Below are 15,574 nucleotides of genomic sequence, written 5' to 3'. Positions count from 1 at the left end.
TATGCATTTGTATACATATGTGCTTGCATACACACCTAAGCACCTCATACAAGCATATATGAATATATGCATAGACAAGCACATGCATACGCAGATTCATTCACATATGCACGCAAAAAAAAAAGCAAAAACTCCCGCAACCAAATCACCCCAGATTCTGCACATTTATCTCACTCAACTGCAACGTCCATATAATCTTTTCTATTCTAGGCACAAGGCCCGAAAGTTTTGGGGGAAGGGGGCCAGTCGATTAGATTGACCCCAGTATGCAAGTAGTACTTAATTTATCGACCCCGAAAGGATGAAAAGCAAAGTCGACCCCTGTGAAATTTGAACTCAGAACGTAAAGACAGATGAAATACCGTTAAGCATTTCGCCCTCGGCATGCTAATATTTCTGATTTCTTTATTGCCCACAAGGGGCTAAACATAGAGGGGACAAACAAAGACAGACAAAGGGATTAAGTTGATTACATTGACCTCAGTGCGTAACTGGTACTTAATTTATCGACCATGAAAGGATGAACGGCAAAGTCGACCTCGGTGAAATTTGAACTCGGAACGTAAAGACAGACAAAATGCCTCTAAGCATTTCGCCCTCGGCATGCTAATATTTCTGATTTCTTTATTGCCCACAAGGGGCTAAACATAGAGGGGACAAACAAGGACAGACAAAGGGATTAAGTCGATTACATCGACCCCAGTGCGTAACTGGTACTTAATTTATCGACCCCGAAAGGATGAAAGGCAAAGTCGACCTCAGCGGAATTTGAACTCAGAACATAATGGCAGACGAAATACTGCTAAGCATTTTGCCCAGCATGCTAACGTTTCTGCCAGCTCATCACCTTTACAAGGTCCATACAATAACAAAAACAATCTGAATGACAGTTTCAATAATGATAGCAGCAGCAGCAACAACAACAACAACAACCATAATTACAACAATGATTACAACAACTACAGCAATGAAAATGGTTCTTTACGAAGTACCCCCACTGGGAATTCTTGCACCATTCCTGCCCATTTTGTAGCCATTCCTACGCTGCACACCCTTAATAAATCCACTCAGTTTATTTCCTTTCACCTTTTCAGGTCCACGTCCGTCTGTATATACATGTGCCAAGTATGAAAGCACCTTCAGTTGCTTAAAACTAATAAGTCTGTAAGTCCTGACCATGTTCCTTCCATTACTTTCAAACTTTGGTTCCAAAGCTATCACCTTTACTCACCAATCTCATCACACTCTCCCTCTCAACAGACATGAGTCCTGGTCTTTGGAAACACACTACTGTAAGTCTCATTTTCAAGTAGGTGAACCCCCCCCCCCCCCACCTCTCTCTCTCTCTCTGCCAAATATTGCTCTGCTTTACTGCAACATAATGGAAACAGCCATTAACAATGATGCCCTCTAACACCATAGATTTTTTTTTCCAGCTTAAGAACCACCAGAATGTTTTCCATAAACCAGATCCACTAGTGACCTATCCTCTTCTATTACCACAATGGATACTTGCCTTGGAGAAATTTAACAATAGTAATGTCATGAACTACAACATCAACAAAGCTTTTTACTGTCTGGTAAGCAATCTGCCCATATATAGCCTCTACCCATCTCTTATCTCTTGGATCAGTAGCTACGTATCATATTTCACAACTGTGCATGCAGACCACATGTTTTGTCTCTCATTCTGTCACATTCAAAATGCCATAGGCTTTAATCTCATCCTCTACTTCTTTTCTTCTATACATCAATGACTTCCTTGCCACCAGTTCCAACAATTCCACTCTTAAGCCACTGATATTACTCTTTATTCATCCCATACATTCATCCATATGCAACCTAGACACCTCATGTTAAACCTACACACTGACAACATGAAAAGAGACCTGTAAAGAATTCTCTGATTGGGATATGCCATTCTTGTCTCTTTCAATTGCAAGGAAACAAAAATGCTACTTTTAGCTTGAAAGCGTCATCACACCACATACCAATTGATCATGAGCTGAAAATGTCCAAAGCCCTTAACATCACTCCATTTGTTGAGTCTCAGTATCACAAATGATTTCTCCTGGTTGAGTACATCCTTAACATAGCTAGGAACATATTCAACAACTGACTCTTCTCTTCAGGGACAGAAAATGCCTCAACATTCTGCAGTTATTGAGGGCCACAATATTGTTTTAATCTAACATCTGGAACAGTATTGCTGTTCTACACACAGACATCTGAAACTATGTCCAGTAAAGGACCTCTCGACTGATAAAGCCACTCACAGACACATTCCAGCTCATGGCCTGCAGGTGCACTGTGTCTTCTCTCTCCCATTTCTCCTGCTACTATAATGGTCTCTGTTCTTTGGCACTTAATGGACTCATTCCACCTTCCATCAAGTATTCCCAACCCTTATGCTTCTCCTCCTCTCATCACTCTTGTTGTATTCAGTATCCAAGACCCAACATTAATCACTATACTCAGCCCTTAATTTTCTTCCCAGAAGATCATACCTCTGGAATTTACTCTCTGCCCATATCTTTACTGCAGAGACTAACTTACAAAGGTTTAATAGGAATATGAATGACATCCTGAAGAATTCATTTTCTCCAGATTTTAAAAAAAAATGGAACAGGGCAACAAATTAATACCAGCAGCAACAATAGTAATAATTAAAACAACCAAGGTAACAACTAGAATGATAATAACAACAACAATTATAACAAGAAAAACTACAAAACACTAACAACAGACAATTACAGCAAGAATATCTGATGTAATGAGTGAATGGGGAAGTGTCTATGTGGCTCAGTAGCATTGAACTGGATTAAACAATATGTAATGATTAAAAGGGTAAAAGCCACAATTTTCATCATGGAGGTGAAGCTATCACTACTAGATGTATTAAGAAATATATTTTGAATTTCTACAATATAAATGGCAAATAACATTGCCTCTTGTATTTTCTGAAAAAATATACTACATCGAGTCTACACTAGCTCTGAAAAATATATTTGGAGACACAATAATGTAACAAGCTATTCAACCCATGTCAAGCTACACCATTTCAAATACATAGGAAAAAATGTCCCTGACACGCATATGAACTCCACCCAACCACTTCTCTCTTAGAAAACCAAGAGTGTGAACATAGTCCAGGCGCTAAGCATAGAAAAAGGTGACTCTACAGCTGACATTAATTTCTATTGCAAAAACGCCAATAGGATATTAATATTTGATATAGCAATACTAATTGACTGTAAAGTAGAGCAGAATTTAGGTTAAAAACTTAGGAATTATACAAAGTTAGTTACTGAATGAAAAATATTATGACTGTTGAGGAATGTGTTCAGCATAACAGTTGTGTTTGGTGGTACACAAATATTTCTGTAAAGACTTGACAGATCATCAATAATGTTAGACATAGGCATGTTCCAGCAAATAGCAATACTGGCTTCTGTAAATATTGTTCAGGTATTCTTACTCAGCCATTGTTAACCTTCATTATATTTATATATTTTTTTTTTATGAGAAACTGGATTGTTTTTTGATGATGAAAAGAAAATATTGGTGCATTTCTGTAACTAGGAATATTAAGGAAATAATAATGATAACATTATTTTCTAATTCAGGAACAAGGCCAAGAATTTTGAGGTGAGTGCTTAAAAAATACTATCAATCTCAGTGCTTAACTGGTATTTTAGTTCATCAATCCTCAGTGAATGAAAGACACATTTGATCTAGTACATATTTTCTGAAGTTCTAATGAGACTTTCAATTCATTGCTTTATAAAATAAAAATAATCTATACAATAACAAGGAAAGCAACTTATTAATTACTTGTAATTATGTAACTTTTACTAAGAGAAAGCATTTATTAAAGTCTCTTACAGTCTTATTAAAGAATAATATTCTTAAAATTCCAGTTTTTATATATTTTTATCAAAATGTGGTTTTGAAGTTTCTTTCCATCTAAATGACTAATTTTAATTTGTTGTGATATAGTAGTTTTTAAAAATTTTACACTGCAAGACAACCCTTTTTAACATCTTACTTCCTTCTCCCTCTCACTCTCTCTCTCTTTCCCCCTCTCTCTCCCCATCTCTTCTTTATTAGCGCTTTTTAATTCATTTGTTGAAAACTCTGTTATTCATGTTATTTTAGTTTATATGATGAACAACAATAAAAAAAAAAGTAATTTTTTTTATTTCTGCACATCTATAGTTGTATTTTAACACAGGTTATTAATACTAAAATGTATGAATATATAAGAGGACAGAAAAGAAATGTTATACAGTCACATGTGTTAGAACTAGAAGCTTTTCAATATGAACTTTTGTCCAGTATATCTCCTTACATTTTTATGAAGCCTTTAAAAACAAGCACTTTAAACACCAAAGACCCTGAGTCTACAATTAAAAACAAAAACATATTTATTTAACAGCAAACTGATTTGGAGCAACCACAGTATTTTCTTTTTTCCAGAAGGAATAACATACAAAACAAAATGCATTAATACACCTACACTTTTTATGCAAATGAAACATATTCATTCATAAACCAAAATTTATTCATGCCCAGTTATCATCATCATCATCATTTAACGTCCGCTTTCCATGCTAGCATGGGTTGGACGATTTGACTGAGGACTGGTGAAACCGGATGGCAACACCAGGCTCCAGTCTGATTTGGCAGAGTTTCTACAGCTGGATGCCATTCCTAACGCCAACCACTCAGAGAGTGTAGTGGGTGCTTTTACGTGTCACCCGCACGAACTATCATACTAAACTATATCGATACACTTTAAATGCAACTTCTTCAACTTTAACCATCTAAGCAGGCACTCAAAACTCTTCCACTGAGATTTATACACATTCACCTAACATTTACACACACACACACACACGTTTGCACGCAGAAAACATATTTCAATGCTAACAAGATGCTGCACATTTGGGGAAAGATTTGATAGGGTGTAATCTAAGATATATTAATACACATACACTTTTTATGCAAGTGGAGGCATGTGGTTTTGTGGTAAGGGTATTGGACTCACAATCGTCACTTAGTGGTTAGGGTGTTGGATTCACGACCATAAGATTGCGGTTTCAATCCCTGGACTGGGCGATCTGTTGTGCTCTTGAGCAAAACACTTCCTTTCATGTTTTTCCAGTTCACTAAGCTGTTGAAATGAGTACCACTAGTGGAGATGCATTGCTTAATAGTTAGGGTGTTGGATTCACGACTGTAAGATTGTGGTTTCAACCCCTGGACCGGGCGATCTGTTGTGTTCTTGAGCAAGACACTTCATTTTATGTTGCTCCAGTCCATTCAACTGTAGAAATGAGTTTAGTTTGGAGAGGAATGGGCTCTGCCAGGCTTTCTTGCCATAGATATGCTGCATGACTGCAGTACTCCCAACAACTCCCCAAGGAGTTAAAGGACTTGTCTTGTCAATCTGAAATCGATTTCTTTCTACCACCACGACCACCATGGTAATCTGTAAGTGGTGTCAAGTTACCAGGAAGTAAACTGAATGAAGGTGGAGTGTAATCCAACTGCACAACAGTGACATAATTTGTTGGTATGGCTGTTTGTTATGCTATATATCCGTGTAATCCCTACTGTTTTTGCCACATAAAATGATCACATAAAAGATGGACTACACTGAGTTTGTTTAAAAGGAAGAGATTAAGACTGTGATAAGACAATGAAAGAAATATTTACTGAGCAAATGAATACTATAAGAATAAAGGATGCAAAGGAAAATAAACTTAACTTATCAGAAAAACTATGCATATCAGAGAGCAAATGTGTAAATGTTTAGCAACAAGCAGAAAACTGCCAAGAGGGTGGTCTTTCTGCTAGAAACAACAACAACAACAACAATGATTATAATTTATACTATACAAAAAATGCTGCTTAATAATTAGTTGGAATTATGTAACTTTTATTTAAAGGATGCAATTATTAGTCACCAATTTCTTGAAAATTCTTATAAATTACAATTTCAATATATCTTTTATTAAAATGTAGATTCATATCCAGGTTCTCATGCTGCCAGTCTTGTGGTTTTTTTTTTTTTGGTTTTTTTAACCCGTATAATGGGGAACAAACATATATTCAGAGCTATGTCTGAAAAATTCAGACTATCTTGGTTGTGTCTTCAGTTTTAAAAGAAGATAGTGCTATAAATTTTTACCTTTTTCAAGTGAGAGAATTTCTCATATGTCCTGGAAAGCCAGTTGTCTTGTTAAACATGAGAGAAGAACACTTTCATCATGGTACTGAAAGAGATATATAATCTTTCTCTTTACTACAGAAGATAATCCTGTCCAGGATTAGCACCTGAGGTAAAATAATGCTGTTCAGTTTTACAAGTTTTCCATTTTCTGTTTTTTTTTTGTTTTTTTTTATCTTGTAACTGTGATAGATCTAAAACCTTCATAAGTTCATTTTGTATTGAAGGAAAGTTAGTCACTACACAATTACTATTTGAATAGGTCATAGTATTTGAAATCACATAAGTCATTACTACTATCATTGTTGTTATTACTGTCTTTCTCTTCCAAATGAGTTATTTGAGTATTTGGGATGTTTTTCTTCCAATAATTGTTCACTAAAGCATTCATTTTCATCATCCACTTATACATATAGTTGTGTGTTTTCATTTTGTATAGTTTTTTTGCTGTCATTGAAATGTTTAGACTTGTTACATAATTGTGCAGAGTAGTCATTTTGGATGTAAAAATGTAATGAGAGCAAATAAAATTTTAAAGTTTGGGAAACAAATCTCTGTCTTCTTTATATTATCTACTCACTTTGTACCGACATAGCTCTTCTTTAAACAACAGCAATTATGGTTCGTTTTATAAGCATTCCAGTGAAAAATTCCTTTGGTAATACTTAGTACTTAGTTGTATCATGTTTCAAAGACATTTTCACGCTGCAAGAATCAATAATAGTAATAATAATAATCATCATTGTCGTTTAATGTCCGCCTTCCATGCTAGCATAGGCTGGACGATTTGACTGAGGACTGGCGAACCAGATGGTTACACCAGGTTCCAATCTGATTTGGCAGAGTTTCTACAGCTGGATGCTCTTCCTAACACCAACCACTCTGAGAGTGTAGCGGGTGCTTTTACGTGCCACCGGCACGAAGGCCAGTCAGGCAGTACTGGCAATGGCCACACTCAAAATGGTGTATTTTACGTGCCACCTGCACTGGAACCAGTCCAGCAGCACTGGCAATGACCTCGCTCAAGTGTTTTTTTTTTTTTTTTTCATGTGCCACCAGCACAAGTGCCAGTAAGGTGATGCTGGTAATGATCACGCTCAAATGGTGCTATTTACATGCCACTGGCACGGAAGGTAGACAGCTGCTCTGGCAATGATCATGCTCGGACGGTGCTCTTAGCATTTATTATTATTTCAAATTTTTGCCACATGGAAAGCTTGATGGAGGTGGGGATGAGTCGATTACATCCACCCCAGTGTTCAACTGGTATTTATTTTACTGACCTCAAAAGGATGAAAGGTAAAGTTGACCTTGGCAGAATTTGAACTCAGAACAAAGTGACGGGCAAAACACCACTAAGCATTTATGTCCAGCATGCTAATGATTCTGCCAGCTGACTGCTGACATAATTATCACTACAGCAGGATTAATATGAAAAAGGTAAGACAAAATAATAATAATAATGTTGATGCTTTCAAATTTTGGCACAAGGCCAGCAATTTCAGGGGAAGGGTAAGTCAATTACATCTACTCTGGTGCTCAACTTATTTTATTGACCCCAAAAGGATAAAGGATGAAAGGCAAAGTCGACCTCTGCAGAATTTGAACACAGTCAAAATACTGTTAAGCATTTTACCTGAGGTATTAATGACTCTGCCAGCTTGCTGCCTTAGTAATAATAATGATAATAATAATAATAATAATAATAATAATAATAATAATAATAATAATAATAAATGCTCTGATGTAGTACCAGACAGTAGTAAATGCTTTGATGCTGTACCAGGCAGTAGTTCTCATGGCTTCTGATCTTAACTGATTGGAAGTGTTACCATGTTGAAACTTCGTCTTCATGTAAAAGATGGTCTACAGCAAATACTCTGCTCCACACCACAGATTTGCTTTTCAGTTGTATGAGCATGTCCCTTGGTGGCTGATGATATGTGTAACTTTGATCATGAGCGGAAGCAGTGGGGCAGCATCATAACCTTATGTTGAGAGGAATTCTTTAAAGTCTAAATAATTCCCTCCTAGTATCATGCATGTTTTGTTCAATATCCTCAAGCAACCCTTATTCAGGGATCTTTTGAGTGGGACGGGCTACTCAACCTGAATAAAATTCTAACTGGGCCCCACCTGCAAGGCCATCTGCTGTTTACCTTGATGCGAGATCACCATGTTGCACACAAATGGTTGTGATGCATGTGCCTGGTGTACCCTTATAAGACGGGTAATCATGATGGGTATACTAGGCTTTGTATATTTTACCCCAGTGTCACTTTGATGGCATGCACTGTTCTCTTACTCAATAATAATAATAGAGCTAAAAGTGCAGTGAACACATAAACTCAAGAGTAATATGAAGACTAGGGTATTTTATAATTTTTAGAGGATAATGATACAAATTAACAATCATACCATCACAAGATGACTGTCCCATACCGTATTACTGGTTTGTTACTGATGGTGCAGAGTAAAAACAGGAAGATCTAGTCAGAATGCATTCTGAGTGAATTATGGTACATCCATAGCACCATTCAATGTATGCTTCTGGTACACCTTACCTTAATAGTGATAACAACAACACTATATGCCACAAAGACAGCAACGTATGCAGCAATGGCAATAACTAATAAGTAGTAGTTGTAGTAGCAGCAGCAGCAACTACAACAACAACAGTATCACTACAAAGGCAAGTTAAATAACAGCTACAGCAATATCTCAAGGAAATCCACTGACTGCAATGAAATAAACAATAACAACAACAACAGTAGTAGTAGTAGTAGTAGTAGTAGCAGTAGCAGCTGCAGCAGTAGTAGCAGTGGTAATATTTCAGCAATAACAAATGACAGCAACAATAACAAGAATTGTAATAAAAACAAAACAAATATATTCTTACAAAAGACATGAGAAGATATATATATATATATATATATATATATATATAAATAGATAAATAGATAGATAGATAGATGTGTGTATATATATGTATGTATATATGTATGTATGTGTTGTGTGTGTGAATTCTCTGTCTTGCTTACACACCAACACACACACACTGACTTAAAGGTGAAAGAGAGATAGAAAACAAGAACTCATATCAATAAATAAATAAAGATATAAAACAAAAAAAAGCAACAAAACATTGATAAATAAATATAAAATATAACAAGAAAAAGTTACAGAAAATGAATATAAAACAATACAAAGTAATATAAAATAACAAAAAAAAAAGAAAGAAATCAGCGTTCTGAGATATTTGTTATAAAGAGTAATAAAGCAATATGATATGGATGCTGGCTTATAATGAATGCTTATTTATCACCCACCACCTCGGAAGATAGATAGGGAAGGTTTTGGCAGTAGAATTGCAGAGAATTGGTAAATTTTTATAGCAAATATCCTGCTTGCTGTTATTGTTTATTCTGCATTAACAAATTTGCTGACATTTGATGGAGGAATTTGGCCGAAAGTCACCAGAACTTTGTCAAGATTTACTGGGCTTTCGTGACTGCGTATTTATGTAGGCACAAATAGATGTGTATGTTTGTTTATGTATGTGCTCAAGTATGTGTGCATGTGTTTGTGTGTGTGTGAATAGTTTTATTATTTATGCCTGCATGTGTGTGTGTGTATACACACACACACATATACATATATATATATATATACATGTATATATATATATATATATATATACATACATGTATATATATATATATATATACATACATGTATACATATATACATAAATATATATGTATGCATATATATATACATATAGGTGCAGGAGTGGCTGTGTGGTAAGTAGCTTGCTTACCAACCACATGGTTCGGGTTCGGTCCCACTGCATGGCACCGTGGTCAAGTGTCTTCTACTATAGGCTTGGGCTGACCAAACCTTGTGAGTGGATTTGGTAGATGGAAATTGAAAGAAGCCCGTCGTATATATATATATATATATATATATATATATATATATATGATGATGATGATGATGATGATGATATATATGTTTGTGTGTCTGTGTTTGTCCCGCCACCATCGCTTGACAACCGATGCTGGTGTGTTTACATCCCCGTAACTTAGTGGTTTGGCAAAAAGAAACAAATAGAATAAGTACTAGGCTTACAAAGTCTTGGGGTCGATTTTCTCGACTAAAGGCAGTGCTCCAGCATGGCTGCAGTCAAATGACTGAAACAAGTAAAAGAGTAAAGATTTTATATATATATATATATATATATATATATATATATATATATATATATATATATATATATATATATATATATATATATATATATATATATATATATATATACGCGACGGGCTTCTTTCAGTTTCTGTCTACCAAATCCATTCACAAGCCTTTGATCAACCTGAAGCTATAGTAGAAGACACTTGCCCAATAGGACTGAACCCGGAACCACATGGTTGGGAAGCAAGCTTCTTGCTTCCCAACCATTCCTGTCTCTCTCTCTCTCTCTCTCTATATATATATATGTATATATATATATATATATATATATATATATATATATATATATATATATATATGTGTATATATACGCACATATATATGAAGATATAATTTGAATAAATGCATATACATATATAAATATATATACATATATATATATATATATATGAAAACCGATAAATATGTACACTCACAGATAAATAGTTGTATGTATATGTTTTTGTCACATGTATATTCATATGAATGTGCGTGTGATTTTGTGTCTATGTGTATGTGTACATGTATCAGGTGGTGGGTCTATGTTTGTAATAAATGTCCAGTATATGAGGTGGATCTTCTTCCCTTTTCTCATGCTCCTCCCACAACTATTCGCTCTGTACAAGGAGTGGTGGGGGCCTTTGTTGTCATTAAGCACATACCCTCAGGAACTAAAGTTAAAGCATTCACTAATATAATAATAGCAAATCAGGCAACAATCACAACTTAACCAATAAAAATGATGGTGACAATGTCAAAAGTTATGGTGGTGGTGGCCGTGGTGGTAATGAGGAAGAAGAGGAAAAACGATGATGTTGATGGCAACAATAGCAAAGACAAATGAAGATGATGATCATCATCTTCATGAGCACTGGTTTGTTAATGTTTAGTAGAACACCTAATTAGCTGTGGGGTTGGGTACTCTGAAAGAATATTTGGTTGGCAGAAAGCAACCACTCTATCTAACAACTAAGATCTTCTTCTTCAGGATGAAGGGCAAAATACATGTCTACATATGAAGTGGGATGTTGCATGGTAGCTAGGAATATATTCCTCAATAACCAGTTTTTCACAACTATTTATCCACCCCCACCCTAGTAATTTGCAGTTTCCATTTCAACAGTTGCAGTAACATATCTACCTGCAACATGGCATCCCATGTTTCATTGAAGCACTCTCCCAACTTGGCTAAAAATGAACATGATATCAGCAAACTAGGACAGCCAAGAGTCTAAGAAATTACAGAACCTCCTAAAGTAGAAATACAAATTCTGGACAGGACATGATAAGTTTAGTGTCGGGGAGAAGCCGTTTATATAGAGATCAAATCATCATCGTTTAACGTCCGCTTTCCATGCTAGCATGGGTTATTAGCAATTTGCAAACTTTCCTGCAACTAGGTTGTAAAAATGTCCAACCAGCTGCACATTTAAGAACTGATGTAGGATAACAACATCATCAATAATTTGTTTAAATGAAATGGTCTTATCAGATCTCTGAAAACTACAAGAAACACAGGTGGGTGTGTAAAACAGCAATATTAGCTTGTAAAAGCATATTGGCAATGTCATCAAAACAGAGTTTACAGTAACTACCGCATAAGAACCACTAATTTCGCCAAAACCTCCAGGTTTCTAAATTCACCAAAACCTCCAGGTGACCCACAGTATTATCTAAATCTTAAAGAGTATACATCCATCATACTTTTGCATAATTTTGATCCAGTATGCTTGTAAAATGCAATTAAACTGGCTCTTAAAACACTTATATTTCATATTATTGAGGTTACTGCACTTTCTGGATGTGGCATAAAAGATGTTTAACAAAATGATTAATTTAACAAATATGAATATGTCTGATGGAAAATAAGAGTAGCTTGTTTGTTTTAAGTTCATCGTTTGTTTTACTGTTAATAGTCAGAAGTGGAACACATCTGCTCCAAGAAAACAAAATAACGAAATGAAGTTGGGAAAAAAGAAATTAATGTTGTAGCCTGATTCTGTTATAGAATGTTGTGCTTATCTTAGTAATTTCATTGGACATATTGTGCGATTGATTGTACATGAAAGATATATATATATAAAGAGAGAGAGAGAGAGGTGGTATGAGTGAATAAGAATGAGTGTTCCCGGCCATGGTTGATTTATTAGCAATTTACAAACTCTTTTTTGCAGTTAGTAGCAGTTTGATCATTAGTTGTTTCAGAATGCTCATGCTACCCAATCAAGTTGTTGAAAGCAACTGACATTGAACTTAACATATGACGGTATCTCTCCTTCCTGTATCTGTCTGTCCTGCTGTCTCTGACATCTGCTTTCTACCCTTTTTATAAGCTACATTTTGCTTAATTAAAGCTTGACTTATTTTCAATCAATAGTTTTGGGATTCATCAGGAATTTTGCTGACACCAATCAAAGAATTTGATGTGTAGTTGTTGAGTATCATTGGTCGAGTTTTTTTCATGAGGTCAGAACTCAATATAAAAGACCCTGCAACATTGTTTATTAAAACAATTCTAATTTAAAAAAGAATCCAGGTTCAAATTGTGGTAGATACCTGCTGTAGATATATATTCTGAGAATTCTGGTTATTCCTATCAAATTCAAGAAATTCCAAACTGTGATATACTTAAACAGGTAAGGGCATCAGGAAGGACATCAGGACTTAAAGATTGACTTATTTTTAATCAATAGTTTTGGGATTTATCAGAAATTTTACTGACACCAATCAAAGAGTTTGAATGTCATTGGTCAGGTTTTTTCATGAGGTCAGCACTCAATGTCTCCTTGATTGTATTGAGAACGATGAAAACTTTTTGAAAGTTTTGTGTAGGCCTCTGAGCTGGTATCGCTAGGCTTTTGTCAAAATTTCATGCAGATTCTCCGCTCAACTTGGTCGTGGTCAATGCGACGGTCACACATTACACACGTTACTTCCAAGCATTGCTGTAAACAATGGAAGTGAGCTAGAATGTTAAAACTTAGTGCATATGCACAGCAGAGTGTTCAAGGACAATTTGTACCAAGTGGCTTTACTATATGTGTTTTAGTTTCGTTACTAGGGCAACAGTCCGGATATTTATTGATCAGACCATGTCTATATGTGATGGATTCTCCCATCGAAGACGACATATGAGTGTTCATCTTTTGCCGAATTACCAGCACAAATGATTTGTTTATAGTGATTAGATGTTTGTACTGCACACTAGCTCACTCTCTCTCCGTCAGATCAACATTATGTGAACAGGTGTATGATGTACCACGTGTCAGGTGCTGAAGTAATCACAGAACAATGTGAAGTGAAGTGTTTTTCTCAAGAACACAACGCACCACATGGTCTATGAATTGAAATCACGATCGCAAGGCTGTGAGTGCAAAACCCCATCTACTAAGCCATGTACCCCCACGTGTGTGTGTGCATGTACTTCTGTATATATGCATGTGTCTACGTTTGTGTGTATATATACATATATATATATATATATATATATACATATATATATATATATATATATATATACATATATATATATATATATATATATATACATATATATATATATATATATATATATACATACATATTTATGTATATGTCTGTGTATATTCGTGTGTACCTGTGTGTGAGTTTATCTATCTATACTAGCATGTATGTATATATATATATATATATATATATATATATATATATATATATATTAGTGAAGGGTAACCCTACAGTCTTATGTGAAATTGTTTCTATTATCAACTGACATGAAAATAAACATTATGTTTATATGTATGCTTGTATGTGTTTGTGTGTGTGTGTGTGTGTGTAGATTTGATACAAAAACACATTTAAATACTTTCTCCTTCTCATCTCCTGCATTGGAATATAAAAAAAATATTCTTCAAGTGTTCAGTTCCTTCTATTCCTTCCTTTATCTATTTACTTATTTATTTATTTATTTATTTATCAATATTTTTAATGTTACTGGTCTAGTTTATTTTTGTTATTTTTCAAGTTGTCTTCTGTGATTCATATACATATATCTGCATGCACATCCAGACATATGCATTCATATATAATGTATGTATCTATGTATGCATGTGTGTATATTTCTAATTCTCTAATCTTGAATTGCATTTCCTCATCTTTTCAGAAGATGTGAGCTGTGCTAAAATGACTTCTGGATAAGAACGTTGAAAAAAAAAAGAAAAAAAACGAAATTGAAGAAAAACATATTTTTAAAAAAAATTGTAAAATGTATGACAAAACAAAAATTGTGAAAAAGATGGTAACTTTAAAGTTCATTTCCATAATAGAACCGGACAAGCAATCACAGGTGGCCGGATTATAAGAAGAAATAGAAATATACTGAGAAAGAAAAATAGACAAGAACGTCATTAATAGATAGTAGGATGCAGTCCAACCAAAATGAAATACCTATATGTGTAAAAGCATATATATGTATATATGTGTGTTTGTGTATGTATTATGTATACATACATACGTGTATATGTCTGTGTGTGTGAATGTATGTATGCATACATACATATATATACATTCACATATATGTATGTGCATATATATATATGTGTGTATATATATGTATATATAAATATATATATATATATATATATATATATATATATATATATATATATATATATATATACATATATAGATACACATATATATACATATATATATATATATATATATATATATATACATATATAGATACACATATATATACATATATATATATATATCTATATATAAATATATATATATAGATACACATATATAGATATATATATATATATATAGATATATATATATATGTGTGTGTACACATACACGATATATATGTGTGTATGTGTATCTACACTCATACACACATATACACACACATGCATAAATAAACACACACATGAGTACATGTAAAGATGAAGAGGAAAGCAATGCAAAAAACAAAATGGAAATAAAAAAAAATCATGCATAAAGCCAAAAAACATCAAAAACAGGACAAACAAATAGAACGTGGAGATAAAATATACAAGAGAATCAGCAGAAAGCTTAAAATAGACAAAGAATAAACGGAATTTTGCACCTGAGTGA

The 15,574-nt window shown here is 34.3% G+C and overlaps 1 long non-coding RNA gene across 1 annotated transcript; it reads left to right on the top strand.

The window, feature by feature from the left end:
• Positions 1 to 1,392: 1,392 nt before the first annotated feature.
• Positions 1,393 to 15,026, top strand: LOC128248893 (uncharacterized). Its single transcript, XR_016243289.1, has 3 exons — positions 1,393 to 1,580; positions 3,627 to 3,648; positions 14,613 to 15,026. It is a non-coding gene; the product is annotated as an uncharacterized LOC128248893 (long non-coding RNA).
• The last annotated feature ends 548 nt before the right edge of the window (positions 15,027 to 15,574 follow it).

The sequence above is a fragment of the Octopus bimaculoides genome, chromosome 10 (genome assembly GCF_046866305.1).
Source record: "Octopus bimaculoides isolate indiv1 chromosome 10, ASM4686630v1, whole genome shotgun sequence".
Taxonomy (NCBI): domain Eukaryota; kingdom Metazoa; phylum Mollusca; class Cephalopoda; order Octopoda; family Octopodidae; genus Octopus; species Octopus bimaculoides.
The sequence above is the reverse complement of the archived record's forward strand: the minus strand, read 5'-3'. Positions and strand labels throughout refer to the sequence as shown.